Genomic DNA, 14131 nt, shown 5'->3' on the forward strand with positions numbered 1-14131 from the left:
TGTGTGTGTGTGTGTGTGTGTGTGTGTGTGTGTGTGTGTGTGTGTGTCCTGTGAGTAGGTCCTTTCCTCCTCCTTCCTGGCTGATACTCCTACACCTAGGATGCCTCCTCAAGCTCGGTGGCCCCCAGCCCAGCCCAGTTCAGTGTGTACTTAGGTGTCTGGTCCCAAGGTGGCCAAGGAGAAGATTAAGACTTCAAGGAAAGTGGGTTCAAGCCACTGTGATTTGGAAGGGGAGATAGGGGTGTACTTTGAACTCATATGCCAGGTGAAAACAGTGGGGAAGTCCCTAACACAGAAACCCCGCAGCCTCAGGATCTGTCAACTAGGCCTCACAGAGCCTTTGTCACTTGGTGTCATGGGATGATCCCTGCAAGTCAGATCAAGGAGACCAGAGCCTTCCCAGGAACAGAGGTGCAGAGGGAGGAGGATAGTACCCCTTAGACTGAGGAGTCATGGGTTCTTAGGGAAAAAAATTAGCAATGAGAAGTCTGCATGGGGCCCTGAGTCACGAAGAGGACAAAGTTAACCCGAGTGGATGCCGGCATCAGGGGCCCAGACCAGCTTTGGCTCTCCTGTGGACTAGAGTGGTTGTCCCAGGCTGTCACTATGCCCCTCAACTCTTCCTTTGGGTATCTTCCTGTTCCACCTAGCCCTAGGTAGATGCCATTGTCCTCTCCCCACCTCTCCATGGCTCTTTGTGGGAGGGTCTCTGGCTGCTGCATGGAGGTTTAGGCACAACCCAGAAACACTGATAGTGGGTGGAGTCATGGGCTGGATGGTGTGAGTCAGTATTGCTGAGTTTGTGTGTCATCAGACTGCGTGCTAGGCTGGTTTCCCCTGCCGGCTGGCAGCCTCTTCTCTTCCACCCACGTGTGTGGGCTGCTCCTCTGAATGGGACAATGCTGTGTCCAAAAGCTCCAAACAACCCAGGTTGAAGGATCTGGGGGCTCGGCTCCAGCACCCAGGATTCTCCCAACCTTCATCCCAGTGGAATGAGGTGATAATGGGCAAGCCAGTGCTCTCAGTCAGGGGAGACTCTAGACACTTTGAAGTGATAATGGCCTCAGACCAGCCAAGGCAGGTCCTTGGGTGTAGCCTGCAGCAGCTGCTAGGGGCTTCCCAATGAGGTAGAAGGTGTTGATGGCTAGACTGAGCTCTGAAGTGAAGCCACTAATGCCATCAATAGGGCCCCCTCCTTGGGCCCACACTGAATCCTACACTCCTTCTGAAGGCCCCACCTCCAAGCTATTAACACATAGACTATGGGTACATGCTCAAACTGTAATACTGGCATGTCTGCAAGCCTAGTATTGGGTGCTGGAGCAGCATGAAGAGACTGCTCACCTCAAGGGGTAGCCTGGTGCCTTCCAGGTCCCTAGAATGTGTGTTCTGCCAGTCCTAAGGATGAACGGGCAGGTAAGAGTGTCACCCCTTACCCTGACAATGTATTCAAATCAAGGAGATGAGAGCCTCTCCTCCTAAAAGAACAGGGGAAACCCCAGCTCTGTGAAGAAGAGAACCTTATTCCCACAAGAAGGCCTGGCTGCCATGCTTCTAAGGATCACCAGCTCCTCCAGAACAGGGAGGCAGCCTCCTCTGGGTGTGCCCTGGCGCAGGGATGGATGAGCTGACATCACATTCAGAATTGGTGCAGGAAGATGCAGAGGCTGAAACCCACTGGCACCATCCAGCGCCAGTCCAGGGGCACCCAGGAAGGTAGGCCTGGCTAGTTTCTGGCCATACACAGTAAAGCAGGTCGGGGATGCCCCTCTCTGCCTACCACCCTGCTGAGGGCTATTCTTCTCCTAGAGTTCATCCAGCCACCTGGGCACTGTGTGGGCCTCGCCCCTCTTCTCCAGCAGCTAGCCTGCTGGAAACCTCAGAGAATGAGAGGCAGCTGGCCTAAGTTAGGGAAAGGTGAAAGGCAAAGGCTGGACAGGGACCCCAGCACTGAACAAACAAGGTGCTGGTCAGTGAAGTTCCTGGGGACAAACTGTGGGGAGAAGTGCAATGACCCTTTCTTCTTTGGTCCTTTAGCTGCCTCCTACAGACTCACTGGCCACCCGTTGAGGGAAGGCTGGCTCACTCAGTAATACCCTCTCTCTCCCTGCCACACCAGTGAGGAAACTGAGGCTCAGGGACATGCAGGCTGAGGCTACAGGAGAGGCGGGATTCTATGCAAGCCTGGGTGACACTAGAGCCTTAAAAAGAACAGGGCTTTCCTGTGTCTGGAATTTATAAATCTGGGCTCCAGCCACTACTTCCAGCACATGTGGCCAGAGTCCTCAAGGGATGCGTGCTAGGGATTGTGACCTCCTGGGGGTGGTGGTAGAAGTCATGGGGAACACAGAGTCCCCAGTGCCCAGGCTTCTTGAACTGCCTGTACCAATTACGGGTATGTAGCCAACTCACCCAGGCCTTAAGCCATCAATGGCCCCAGATGAGGAGGCTGAAGTCCAGCTGCTTATTTGTAGGTCAAGACTGGCTCCCCTGGCTCCCTAGGTGCCCCAACAGTAATTCTAACTTGGCTCCAGCTCTAGCATTGGGCCTCCCCCAGACAGTTCTGTGTTCTTGCCTCTGGTGTAAGGCGGCAGTTTCAGACCAGGGACCTCCAGCACTGTTCCCGGAGCTTCCTCGAGGCTGTTAATGCCACAGTTTGAAGGTCTCAGAGGAGAGGAGAAAGTGCCCTCCTGAGCACCCCAGGTCAGCAGAGGAGGAGGGAGGTTGCAAGCAACATCAAGGGATAAAATTCCCTTTATGGTCCCTGTCATTGAAAGTGAGAAGTGCCTGAGTGGGTTCCAAGACCCCTGTTTTAGGCACCCCAGGGCAGGTGCCCTCCTGAGCAAGACTGCAGCCCCTAGAAAAGGAGAAGTAGCTGTGAGATCCTTGGGGCATATTGCGACGGGAAGCATAAATGGGAACTCCTAGAAGCTGTGGCTGGTCCAGTGGAGAGAGAAATAGGCCTTTCTTCCAGGAACAAATAACCCCACACCGATGCTCTAGACCTGCTCTTGGGCCAGCCATGGGAGGGGCCAAGTCTATTACCCGTGGTTAGGGCCCAGAACCTTCCACTGAGCAGGACCCCCCTGCTGCCCCGGTAACAGCCATAATAAATGTTGTGCTAAGCATCCCTTAGCCTTTCTGTAGAATTGGTGGTGCCCTTCTACAGCACAGGAAGGTTCTCACGGACCTACCTCTCACAGATGAGGAAACAGTCCCCAAGAAGTTCCTTGCCCAGCACCACAGAGCCCAGGAAGTGGCAAAGATGAGGTTCCCATCCAGTCACACCATGCTGTCGGTCATGTGTTCTGAGCCTGGGTCAAAGGAAGAATAGATGATTCTTTGATGGACTGGAGAGAGGCAGGTTTGTCTCTTCCCCAGTATGAGCTGCATGCCAGAGCCATGGCCTTTGCTGCTTAAGAGTAGTGGCTGTGGCACTTGGGGGCTTCCTGATAGTTCTAGAGTATGAGTCCGAGTTTCCTAGGATGCCTCTCCTGTAGGTGGTTCCCGCTGATGCACACTTCTCCAAGAGCAGCCCGGACATCCCCTAATGCTCAGAGGCATCCATGTGGCCTCAGGAGGCATGTAACCATCTTGGTCTGCAGCTGTCATCTGCCCAGCAGGTCAGCCCACGGTTCCTGCCCCTTTTCAGGCTCCCTGGGCAGAGGACCTGAACCTGCTTCGATGTAGGTCAGGGCTTGACGGCAGGCTGGTTGAGACTCTGTGAGCAGTTCTCCGGCCAAAGGCCTCCCAATGATTATCTCAGACAACCCTGCCCATGAGTTCCCAACCCCAGCCACCAGCCCACCTGCTTATCACCTGCTTATGGAGGCCAGTGAGGTGCAGCAGAATCTGAGATGCTGAGTAGTCCCCAACCTGGATGCAACTCTACCCTGCCTGGAGTGTGGACAGCCAAGTCCTTCCTTGTGGCCTTTATGGCTCAAAATGCAGACAAAATGCCGAGCCGATATCATTCAGCCTGATTCATAGGCTCCAGTACTAGCGACAGAGATCTCATCCCATACCCCTCTCTGGGCAAAGCTAGCCACTGGCTAGAAGTCTGTGAGCAGCTCCTGCCAATGTGTGCACTTCTTCAAGAACATCCTGGAACATCCTTGTGGGCGCATAGGGGGACAGTTTGAGGCAGCTCTGGCCTTTCAGCCAGAAGACCTTGGCTCTTCCTAGCACTGGAGCCTGAGTCAGGCTGTCCCAGTCCAGATCCCCGACCCACAGCTCAGCTCAGTGAGGGTGAGGTCAGGGAACATGTATTCCAAGAATGCAGGAGGCAGAGCTTCAGATAAGGTTTGGATAACCATCTGGGGTAAATATTTGCCTTGTTTCTGGAGCCAGCCCTGGCCTCCAAGGAGAGACCAGGGCCTGGGCTCAGGGTCACCTCAGGAGATGTGTGTCATGAAAATCTCCCAGGTGAAAAAAATCCCTGTCCCCATGAAGAGTTTGGGTTCGCCCAGGGGAGTACCCATTCCCCAACCCCAGCCCCTGACATGTCAGCTCTGCAGCGGCTGCCTCATCTGTAAAGTAGGGGTAGAATGACTGCTCTATCCAGATCAGGCACCAAGAGTGTATGTGTGGTTGTGTGTGTGTGTGTGGGGGGGTAGGGTGGAGGGTCAGGTCATTATAGCAGGTCTTCAGAGAGTGGGTGTACCCATATGATGGAGGTTCTGTGCCCACTTCGCCACTTGTGACTGGAGCAGTTCTGTACTCCTCAAAGGTGCCTTTTCGCCATTCTCTAGACTCTTTCCCCACACCAAGCACCCTCAGGGTTCCCAGTGTGTGGACTGTCCCACACACTGTAAGGGCTATCTACCTACTCTTGGTCTAGATAGATTCACGCTCAGGCCAAGATCCACACCAGCCTGGAGCCTCCCTTGCAAATGAGTCGCTGGAGGAAAAGTCATCCCTTATTTAGAAAGAAGATAGGGGCTCAGAGAGGCTGAGTGCCTCACCCAAAGTGACCCAGCAGTAAATAGCAAAAACAGGGACTTAGCACAGCTCTTTCCATCCTGTCCTCTGACGTAACCACTGAGGCCAAGCCAGGGTTCCAATCCAGATTGCAGTCTCCACCAAAACAACCCCCAGTTCTTCCTGGGGATCCCTGGAGTGGGTGGGAACAGTAATTTGACAGATGGTTGGGGCAATCTGTCTTGGCCCAGGGACAGTTTCATCCCCAAGTGATCTCTGCCTTATGTAAGACCAACCAGGGTATACTCACTCTCCAGCTGTGATGGAACCTCCCTGGCAACCACATTCCCTTTCTGGAGCTTTGGAATCCTGCTCGCCAAGATGGGCATGGCTCTCTGTGGCCTTCTCTGTGTCCCTGATGGCAGCTGCCTTGTGGCTGAAGTCCTCACCACCACCACCATCACTACCATGCAAGGGTCTCCATCCACAGGAAACCAAAGTGAGCTTCTGCTGCCCACAACTCTTCACAATACCAAAAGCCTTTGAGGAAGAAAACAGTGCCTCTCAGACCTGCTCTTTACCCTGCAGTTTGTTCTGTCTGGGAGCAACCGAGGATGAGTCACCTCTTGCTTTCTGTCTTTGGCCTTCCTAGGTGTCCAAGTGCATGCAGGCTTTGAGCCAGAGCAGAGGACAACAGCAAAACTGAGTGGGTCAGGCAACCTATCTCTTCTGTGTCCACAGCCTCACACAGGTGCCTGGTTGCCGGAGCCTCCTTTAGGGTAAGGGAGCCTCAGACCCATTCGCTCTGAGCAGGGCTGCTGAATGACCTCCAGGGCCAGGCTGTTATGCTTATTAACTCTGTAGTAGCTGCATGACCTCAGGCAGTTAGAGAACTTCCCTAGGCCTTAAACATAAATTAAAGAGCATTTTCCCCCTTAGGCTAATTCTAGCCATCGTGACCCCACAGTATGGATTCAATAAATGTCAGCCTCCTCCTCCTCCTGTCTCTGCAGATATAATGCAGACTCATAACCCTCACCTGGTTCAGAGCTCAAATTCCAGTGTCTTCCACGTGTCACCCTTTCCTCAACACTGAGGTACCAGGGCTATAGGGGATGGGGACATGGATGTCTCTGCTGAACCAGGAACCCGAGTGAAGGCCACACACCCTGAGCAGCAGGCCTGGCAATGTTGGTCCTTAAGGCCTAGGCGACGCCAGCCAAGTGTGCAAGGCCTTTCCCACTCCTGCCTCTTCTCCACTGCCAAAATAATTTTCTCTGCTGGCCAACCAGACTTTGGGAAACGCCTGGACTGTGGGGTGGCAGGAGGCAAGAGGCCCATTCCTCTTTCACCCCAGTAGAGTGGCTGCTGTGTATGAAACCCTGATCCTCAGTTTCCTCCTCTGTAAAATGGAACATTGCAGCTACAGAAACCAAGGACTATTTATGCTGTCAAAGTAGGGGGGAACTCTCAGACCCAGAGGCCAAAAGGTAACCTGTTGCCTTGCCTGGTGGCTCTGGGACTCTGTGATGTATGGAATCCTGCAATGGTCCCTACAGGATGATTTACTTCCCCTCTAGCGGACAAGAGTTCATACCTTCTATGCACTGCCTTACATGATCTGTGTCTCTAAGCGGGGTGCCTATGTCCTTACGATTGAACAGACAGGGAGGTTTAAGGATTATGTGCCAGGCACACGTATTTAGAGAGATGGTGAACCTGGGGTTTGAACCAAGTTCTTCTGATTAGAGACCAGACCCTAAACCCAGGACTCAGGAATCTTTGGCAGCTGTGCCTGCTGGCCAGTGAGAGAGCCTGGGCCAGACAGGAGAACAAGCCAGGATGCATGGCTGGCACCACCTGTCCCACCATCAGCTAGGCCTCCCTGCTCTGAGAGGCCTGCCAGCATTCCTAGGACTCAGAGGGCAAGAGTGCTGGTCCCAGGAGCCACAGTGCTTGCTTCCAACTACGGCTGCTGTCATAGAGCCTGAGCCTGAGATGCGGGTCTCCATCCCTACCCTACCAGGAAGCCTCCTGGGCACCTAGGATCTCCCTGGGCAGTGGTGGGCAGCCGGAGACCACACCGTGAGGATAGCCCTTCCCTGTGCCCTGCCACCAACAGAGCTAACTGCTCTGCATTCTGCCTCACAGATCTTGGAGTAGCCCCCGGCTGGGCTCCCTGCTTGCTTCCTCCCACTAAGCTCTTCTCCCTTCGCAGCCATGGGAACTCTTCCCAAACAATTAGGGTCATTCTTCCTCTGTAATTGTTTCTGCCCACTGCTCCTCACCCCTGCCCTCCCTTCATCTCTGCCAGGCTCTCAGGCCTCCCGTTCTCAAGTGCTTTACTATGCCACGCTTTGTCCCCACCATCTAGAAACTTTGCTTGTACTGTTGCTTCTACACAGTTCCTTGACTCTTGGCCCGCTTTTCTGGTTCATCCTTTAACTTCACCTTCCTGAAGAGGCCACTCTAGCTTTTGAGTCTCTGTGGGGGCAGCCCTGTACTTATTCCACTAAGGTGTAGTATTTCACTATCGTAGCCTGGGTGTTCGTACCGTGTTTGTTGAGTGAGTGAGTGGCTGTCACCACTTCCTCTTAGATTCTGTAGGAACAGAGAGGGAGGGAGATCCATTGGACAGAGAGAATGAAGTCTGTAGAGATGGGGTATCTGGGCCTGCCTTCGTCATCCCACAACACCCCTGCAGCTCCCATCTGTTAGCTTGCTCTGCCCACTAAGCTTTCCCTCTGGTGTCAGATGTGACAGTGTGTTCCTCAGTGCAGGCTCCGCAGGAGCCAAACACACTAACCACCCCCTCTCATTGCAGGAAGATGGACCTTGAGTGAATTGGAGGGACTGTGAGCAGCTGACCGGCACAGGAACTAGTGACTCTTGGCTCACTGAGGTAGGTGCACATTTCTGCTTATGGCCCCCTGGTACAAACGAGACACAGAGCAGGGGGTCCTATATTAGTCTGAGACATACTGGGTTCTCAGCCCTCATAGTGAGGTCCAGTGCCACCACCTTTGCTGGATGTCATTGTGTCCTGACAAGTGCTCCCAACAGTTCATGCCCCATGGCCTCTGGCTTGATGTTTCTCAAGTAGCCGCAGAGACAAAGCAGAGAGTGCTGGGGACACAGGCCTGACATTCCTAGCCTTGACACAGCAATATTATGCACACTGGTAACCCTGAACCCCAATGGGACACCAGTGTCCCCAGGAGATGGCCTGGATGGCAGAGGCATGCTCACCAACCAGCCACAGTGACCACTGCTAACTTCAGAGTGTGACTTTGGCACTTGTCCACTGGAGCCTTGAACAATTGTTCTGTACCTTGGTTTACCTGTCTGTCGAATGGGAATGGCGTGACAAAGAATGTACACAGGGACACTCTCCCTACTTATCCCATCATCCCCTTCCTCTGAGTACCTGCCAGTGCCAGGATGGGTACAGACAGGCCACCTGGCCTGTGGAGAGCTTAGGTCCATCCCTCAGGGAGTGCCTGAGAGTGATGGGGACCAAGCCTCAGGATAGAGCTTCTGGCCCGGACACCAGAGTGTGGCATCCCAGGATGGCATTTCAGGGTTGATCACATTTGGCTCCCCACCAAAGACACCTGTGTAATCTCTATTTACTCTTTGGCTCTCAACCCTGAGGGTTCAGAAACCTTACACAGATGATCGCTGGCCCAGAGCCCTTTGTCTCAGGGCACCATGGCCCTGGGCCACACTGGGAGAGTGGAGGCCCTACCCAGTTGACTGAAGCTTTTTCATGGAGTACAGTGTTCCAGGAGTCCCAAGGGCAGGGCTGGCAAGCATCAGGACAACTGGAAACCTAGGCTATGCCCCCCCTTTATGTGCCGGAACCCCAGATCACTGCTTCTCAGCTATATGACTGTAGGTGGGTCTTTATCTCAAAATGATCATGAGCATCACCATCTTGGCAGATAGGCCTGCTAGGAAGCTTAGATGCCTCTAGTGGTGTTAAATTTTGGCTTTTCTGGTATCTGGTACTTGGAACATACACTATTCCCCTACCCTCTCCTGAGGGCCCCTAGAGGAGCTTTGTGCAATGTCTTGTTTTCCAGAGGCTCTGTGGTTAATTAAAAAACCCACTGAGCTGTAAGTGGTGGAGTGGGGATTTCAACTGAGGTCTCAGGAATTAAGGAACATGTGATGTCAGAGGACAGAGACTAGGAAGGGTCTATACAGATGCAAGGAAAGCCTCCTTCGCCTCCCCACACTGCTCTCTAGAGCCAGAGGCCTTGCCCGCTCCCCTCTCCAGTGCCACCTACCAGCAGTCCAGTCTGGCTACAGGGATCCGTGCGAAGTGCCAGCTAACCTTTTTTGACTGTCCTTCACAGTGAGTTCCCTTTTCAGATGTTTTTCAAGGTAATTCATTCCCTTTCCAGAAGTGGCCAGTGGCAGAACATTAGGCAGCTGGTAATTAATCATGGGAATGGCTTCAAGTTTATTCTTTAAAAAAAAAAAAAAGTGAGGAGCAGAAAGCCTTGGTAGAAAAAAGAAAAGAAACCCTTTCCAAGCTAGTGCTGCTAATCAATACTTCTGTGTCCTAGAAACAGCGGGTCAGGGTAGCAGCCAGGAGCTGTGGTCAGCACCTGCAGCATGGGGAAGTCTCATTCCTGGCCATCACCCAGGTGACCCTGGGGAGTCACTGCCTCTCCCGAACTCAGGTTTGCCACTGTAAAGTAGGTTAAGGGTACATGTGGATGAGATAAGTGTGTTCATGATGGTGTCTCGGTGCCTAGCACACAGGGGCTGCCCTGGAGATATTTTGCTGAGTGACTAGACCGTCTTGGTTCCTAGAGAGCTGACATCAGTGAAGGTGGTGGTACAGGCTATAGTTCTTCTGCAGCAGGGAGAGAAAGGGCAAAGTGCTCCTTAGGTCACTTTCTAAATGACAGAAGAAGGATAGTTTGGCTCAGTGGACTTTGGGCATGAGAGCCAGAGCCCCTTAGCATCTTCAAATTCAACCGTCTAAGAGTCAGACGAGTTGCGTATACGGGGCATTCAGGCTGTGGACTGGCGTCCTGGAGCATCCCTGAGTCTAAGCGGGAGCATGATGCTCTCCACAGTGGACCCTGGGGGAGAGCCACCGGAAAAGATGACCCTGGCAGGATGCAACACCACTGTAGCTGCTGCCTGGACTGGACCAGCGACTTGGGTACCAGAACTGAACAGAGTGGGGAAAAGGCCTAAGCTCCTGATGCTGGACTAGGGTGAAGAAGCTATGCTCTGGGTATTCATGGAATAGTGATCCTTAGAGGTAGGATCTCAAACCTAGACCCCATCTGCTGGTCAGATTTGGCATGATGACACTATTTCCATCTCCATCCCATCCCTCTCAGTGACCACATTGTCTCCATCTTTCTCTGTAGTGGTCACACATGACCTTCTCCTTAGCATGGCCACTCTCCCCACTCTTCCCAAACTACCCATCTGAGCCCAGGCTCTCCTCACCTCTGTTCTCCTTCATCATCAGAGCTGCTCCTTGCCAGGCAAGCAACAGTTCTTTTGCTATGTCTTCTCCTTCAGTCCCAGCGGAGCTAATACATTCTGGCTTCCTGAACTGCTACTCTTGGCCTGGCTGATTGGGCTCTATTTCTCCCTTGAAGCAGCTTAAAGAAGCTGGTATACAAGAAGCTGGTATACAAAACCAGGAAGCGGGTGCTTTTAGACACAGCATAAGACATAGCATGGGTCCACAGACCGATGTTACCATTCACAGAGGCTGGGAGGAAACACAGATTCAGGACTGCACTGTCCCCTCCCTTGAGGTTTGGACCTGTCATGCTGTCCACATGGAATGGAGGAAGACCTCCTAGCCCAGAGATGAAGACTAGGGGCCCGCACCCACTAGGAGGGTCTTTGAAGAAAGACCTGGCATTTCCCTGCAGCATTATTGAAATTTTTGCTATAATTGGAAGCGAGGTGTGCAGGAACTTGGCTGCCTGGTGGGAGTGTATGTGTGTGCTCATGAATAAATTGTACTCTCCCAAGGAAATGTCCCAAGAGAAAGGGAGCTAAAGGGTGAGCACCCAGAGAACCATAAGCATAGGAGTATCAGTGACCTGGTCACCCTTGGGAGAGTCTCTGAGTGGTATCTTCCTGGAAGTACCTACTGTGTACCTGGCCTAGTCAGCCTGGCATGGTAGCTGCTACCCTCTGGCACCACCTCCTTCCCTAGCTACATCACAGACCAGCCTCTCCCTCCTTGCTGCACCTTGCCAGGTGGTCCTTATCCCGCAGTGTCCCCGTCCTGATTCTGCATACTGGCCTCTGGTGCCTGCTTCAGTCCGTGCTTCCTGCGTGTCTCTGAGGGACCCTCAGCACTTACTCCCTCTTTTCAAGTCCAGACCCTTGCTCTCCTGTGCTCTCATCACTTCCTCTTGGGACCTGCCGCAATGTTTCACATTGATTGTGTATTGGAATGATAATCTACTGGGCTCCCAGGCAGATGTTTTACATTTGTTTTTCATATCGAGTCTTTGCAGTCTGGTGTGCACTTACTAAGTGTACACAGCTCTCACTGTTCAGCTACCACTGTGGCTCTTCGGGACACAGCAGCCAGTGCAGGCTTAGAGGGTCTGGCCTCCTCATTCTGCAGTTAGTGAGAACTAAGGCCAAGGGAGGGAAAGCTGGCAGAGCATAAACCTGAGGTCATGAAGGTGGATGAGGCCAGCAGGATCATGGCTGAAATGCTTGGGATCGAAACTCACTATGCTCGAGGGGAGACCTCATGTGGATTCTGTCCCATCTTCCACAGTGAGCTCAGCTAAGTGGCGACTGGGCTGCCAGCCCCAAACAACCATTACAGGCATGGAAGCATGGCCCTGCTCTTGCCCCTCAGTCCTTTTAGCTTCTAAACAGGGCACTTAGAGAGTTGAACCTTGACCTCCCAGAAAAGGAGCATGGCTGACCTCCATGTCTCTCACCTCAAGCAAGCATTCTAAACTACAGAGGTGTTCCAAGGGTGTGCCCTCTAACTCGGGCTTCTGGAAGGGCAGAGGCTGTTGTTAGCAGGAAAGAGTTTGTGATCAAAAAAGGAGAAGGGAACTCACTCCCTGGAGTCAGGGGCTGCCCTGCTTTGAGGGAAGGGGGGTGGGTCTCCACATTCGGGTATTTCCCAGGTCAGGCTAGCAGTAGAATCCATTTTGCTCTTTGTTGCCATCAAGCCCCTCCCACTTCACTTGGCTGCTCAAACCATTTCTGCTCAGCTCTCCTGACTGCCTCTGCTCATGCTCTGCCATGGAAGGTTCAGGTGCTGGTTCACCCCCCTCCAAAGGCCTTCCTCTGCCTCGGACTTTCCTCTTCTCACACTGTGTTCGGTGTATGCTGAGTTAAAAGCCCCTTTTCCTTCTCTGCCCACTGAGATTCATATACCCTACTTCTAAAGCCCTTGAACCCCAATCCCTTGGTGTTTGCTTGCTTCTGTTCCTTTAAGCCAGCTGTCTGCTGTCTTTTCCTTTGAGTACTGATGATTTAGCCCAGGGCCTTGCACATGCTAGGTAAGTGGTCTACCATGGCCTACCATGGACCTACACTCCAAGCCCTTAGTTTTGGTGTGTGTGTGTGTGTGTGTGTGTGTGTGTGTGAATTTTAAGAGAAGTTCTTTCTGCTCTACCAGGCAGACCTCAAATTGTTCTGTGTAGTACAGGCAGGCCTTGAATTTGTCATCTTCCAGCCTCAAGAGATTTAAAGGTTTGTGCTTCTCTGCGCCACATTCCCAACATGGTATCTGGCACTGCAGTGCTGAGGGCTCACAGGAAGCCCATGTGTTCTCAGCCTCCTGGGGATGGCAGCAAGGCTTCATCTGTTTAGCTCTTTCAGTGCTTGGAGAACTAGACTAAGACGGGCTCTGAGGCTGTGTGTAGACTTTGTAGGAAACAGCATTGGTACTCCAAGACATACATCTGCCTGTCCAGCTCCTGCTCCTAGGGTTGGGTTCCTCAGTGGGTTTCTCAACTCTGGTCTCTCGCCATACAAAGAAAAGGAAAGGGCAATGACCTCTCTATGGCCACAGTGGCATTTATTCACAATGGCTGCGGGTGACCGCCCCAGAGACTGTGCCTCCTGATAGAGAGCAGGGTTGTGGGTCTTTCGGAAGCTTGCCCCTTCCATCTGTGTTTTCCATCCAGCATGTCTCACCTTCTGCAGTTTGTTTGGAAAGAGCATAGCTTTCTTTTCAGATGTCGGTGACCTCACTGCGTTCCCCACAGCATCTTTGGAGGCTTTGTTCAGAGCCTGAGGGCCTATTCCAGTTTGATAATCTGTAGAATGCTCTTGTAGTACCCTTCCATCTGGCCACTCTACTCTGTAGGACAGCCTAGCTTAAAATGACTCTCACTGAGAGGCCCTGTCCCCACGAGACTTCCCCCGAAGTCCTTCGCCCCTGCCTTTCTCTGTAGTGAGAGACAGCATGCTGTACTATGCTGTCTCCTAGTCCCCACACTACCGTCGGGGTGTTGAGGCATGAGCCTGGAAGACTGATGAGCCAGAACATAAAGACGACGTAGGGTATTTTCTTTTTGTGGATGATCCTTGCATTCTTTAGGCTATGTGGCTTGTCCCAGCTGGCCTCACCCATCTTACAGCCACCTCCAGTGGCTCTTCCACTGTCCGCTTAGTCACTGGAGAACTCAATGCCAGTTTTACCCCTGTGATTTGGGGTGATGACGAGTATGGTATGACACCTGGTTCAAGTGTGTGTTTTAGGGACAAATGGGCTAGGTTCCATTTTTCCCCGCTTTGCTGCTTAGGAGCCAGGTCAATGTGAACAGGGTAGACTGTCTTTGGCTTCCCGCTCATCCCTCCCTTGCCTATAGCAAGACCTGGGAAGCACCCACAAACCCTGGGAACTGAAGACCACGGACTCCTGCCCCAACAGGGATGCCTCTCCACCTGACAGGAGCATTCAGTGAGGTTTCCTTATTTCAAAGACGCTGCCCTCCACACACACATACCTATCCCTAGCCAGCTTCTCTTGTGAGCAGGAAGTTTTAGGCTGACACTTAGGTGTCTTAGCAGCACTTTCCAAGCCTGCCAGCCATGCAGGGGCCACCTCAGACTTTGGTTTAGGTGAAATGCAGATTCTTGGGCTATCTCTCGGAGTTAGATTCCGTGGGCTGCTGCTGAGCAGCCTCTGAGTGTGTGTGTGTGTGTGTGTGTGTGTGTGTGTGTGTGTGTGTGTGTG

General features: G+C 52.7%; 1 protein-coding gene across 5 annotated transcripts in view; it reads left to right on the forward strand.

Annotated features, from left to right (window-relative positions):
• Zmiz1 (zinc finger MIZ-type containing 1) overlaps positions 1 to 14131 on the forward strand; it is a 201262-nt gene that overhangs the window by 67976 nt on the left and 119155 nt on the right. For 4 of the 5 annotated variants that reach the window (XM_055612239.1, XM_055612235.1, XM_055612238.1 and 1 more), the window contains exon 3: positions 7745 to 7822. The gene's annotated coding sequence lies outside the window, so the exon portion shown is untranslated. Of the gene's footprint in view, positions 1 to 5572; positions 5700 to 7744; positions 7823 to 14131 lie in introns of all 5 variants that reach the window. The other variant, XM_055612236.1, reaches the window with a different exon arrangement.

The sequence above is a fragment of the Psammomys obesus genome, unplaced genomic scaffold (assembly GCF_907164565.1).
Source record: "Psammomys obesus unplaced genomic scaffold, mPsaObe1.curated_primary_1811, whole genome shotgun sequence".
Classification (NCBI taxonomy): Eukaryota; Metazoa; Chordata; class Mammalia; order Rodentia; family Muridae; genus Psammomys; species Psammomys obesus.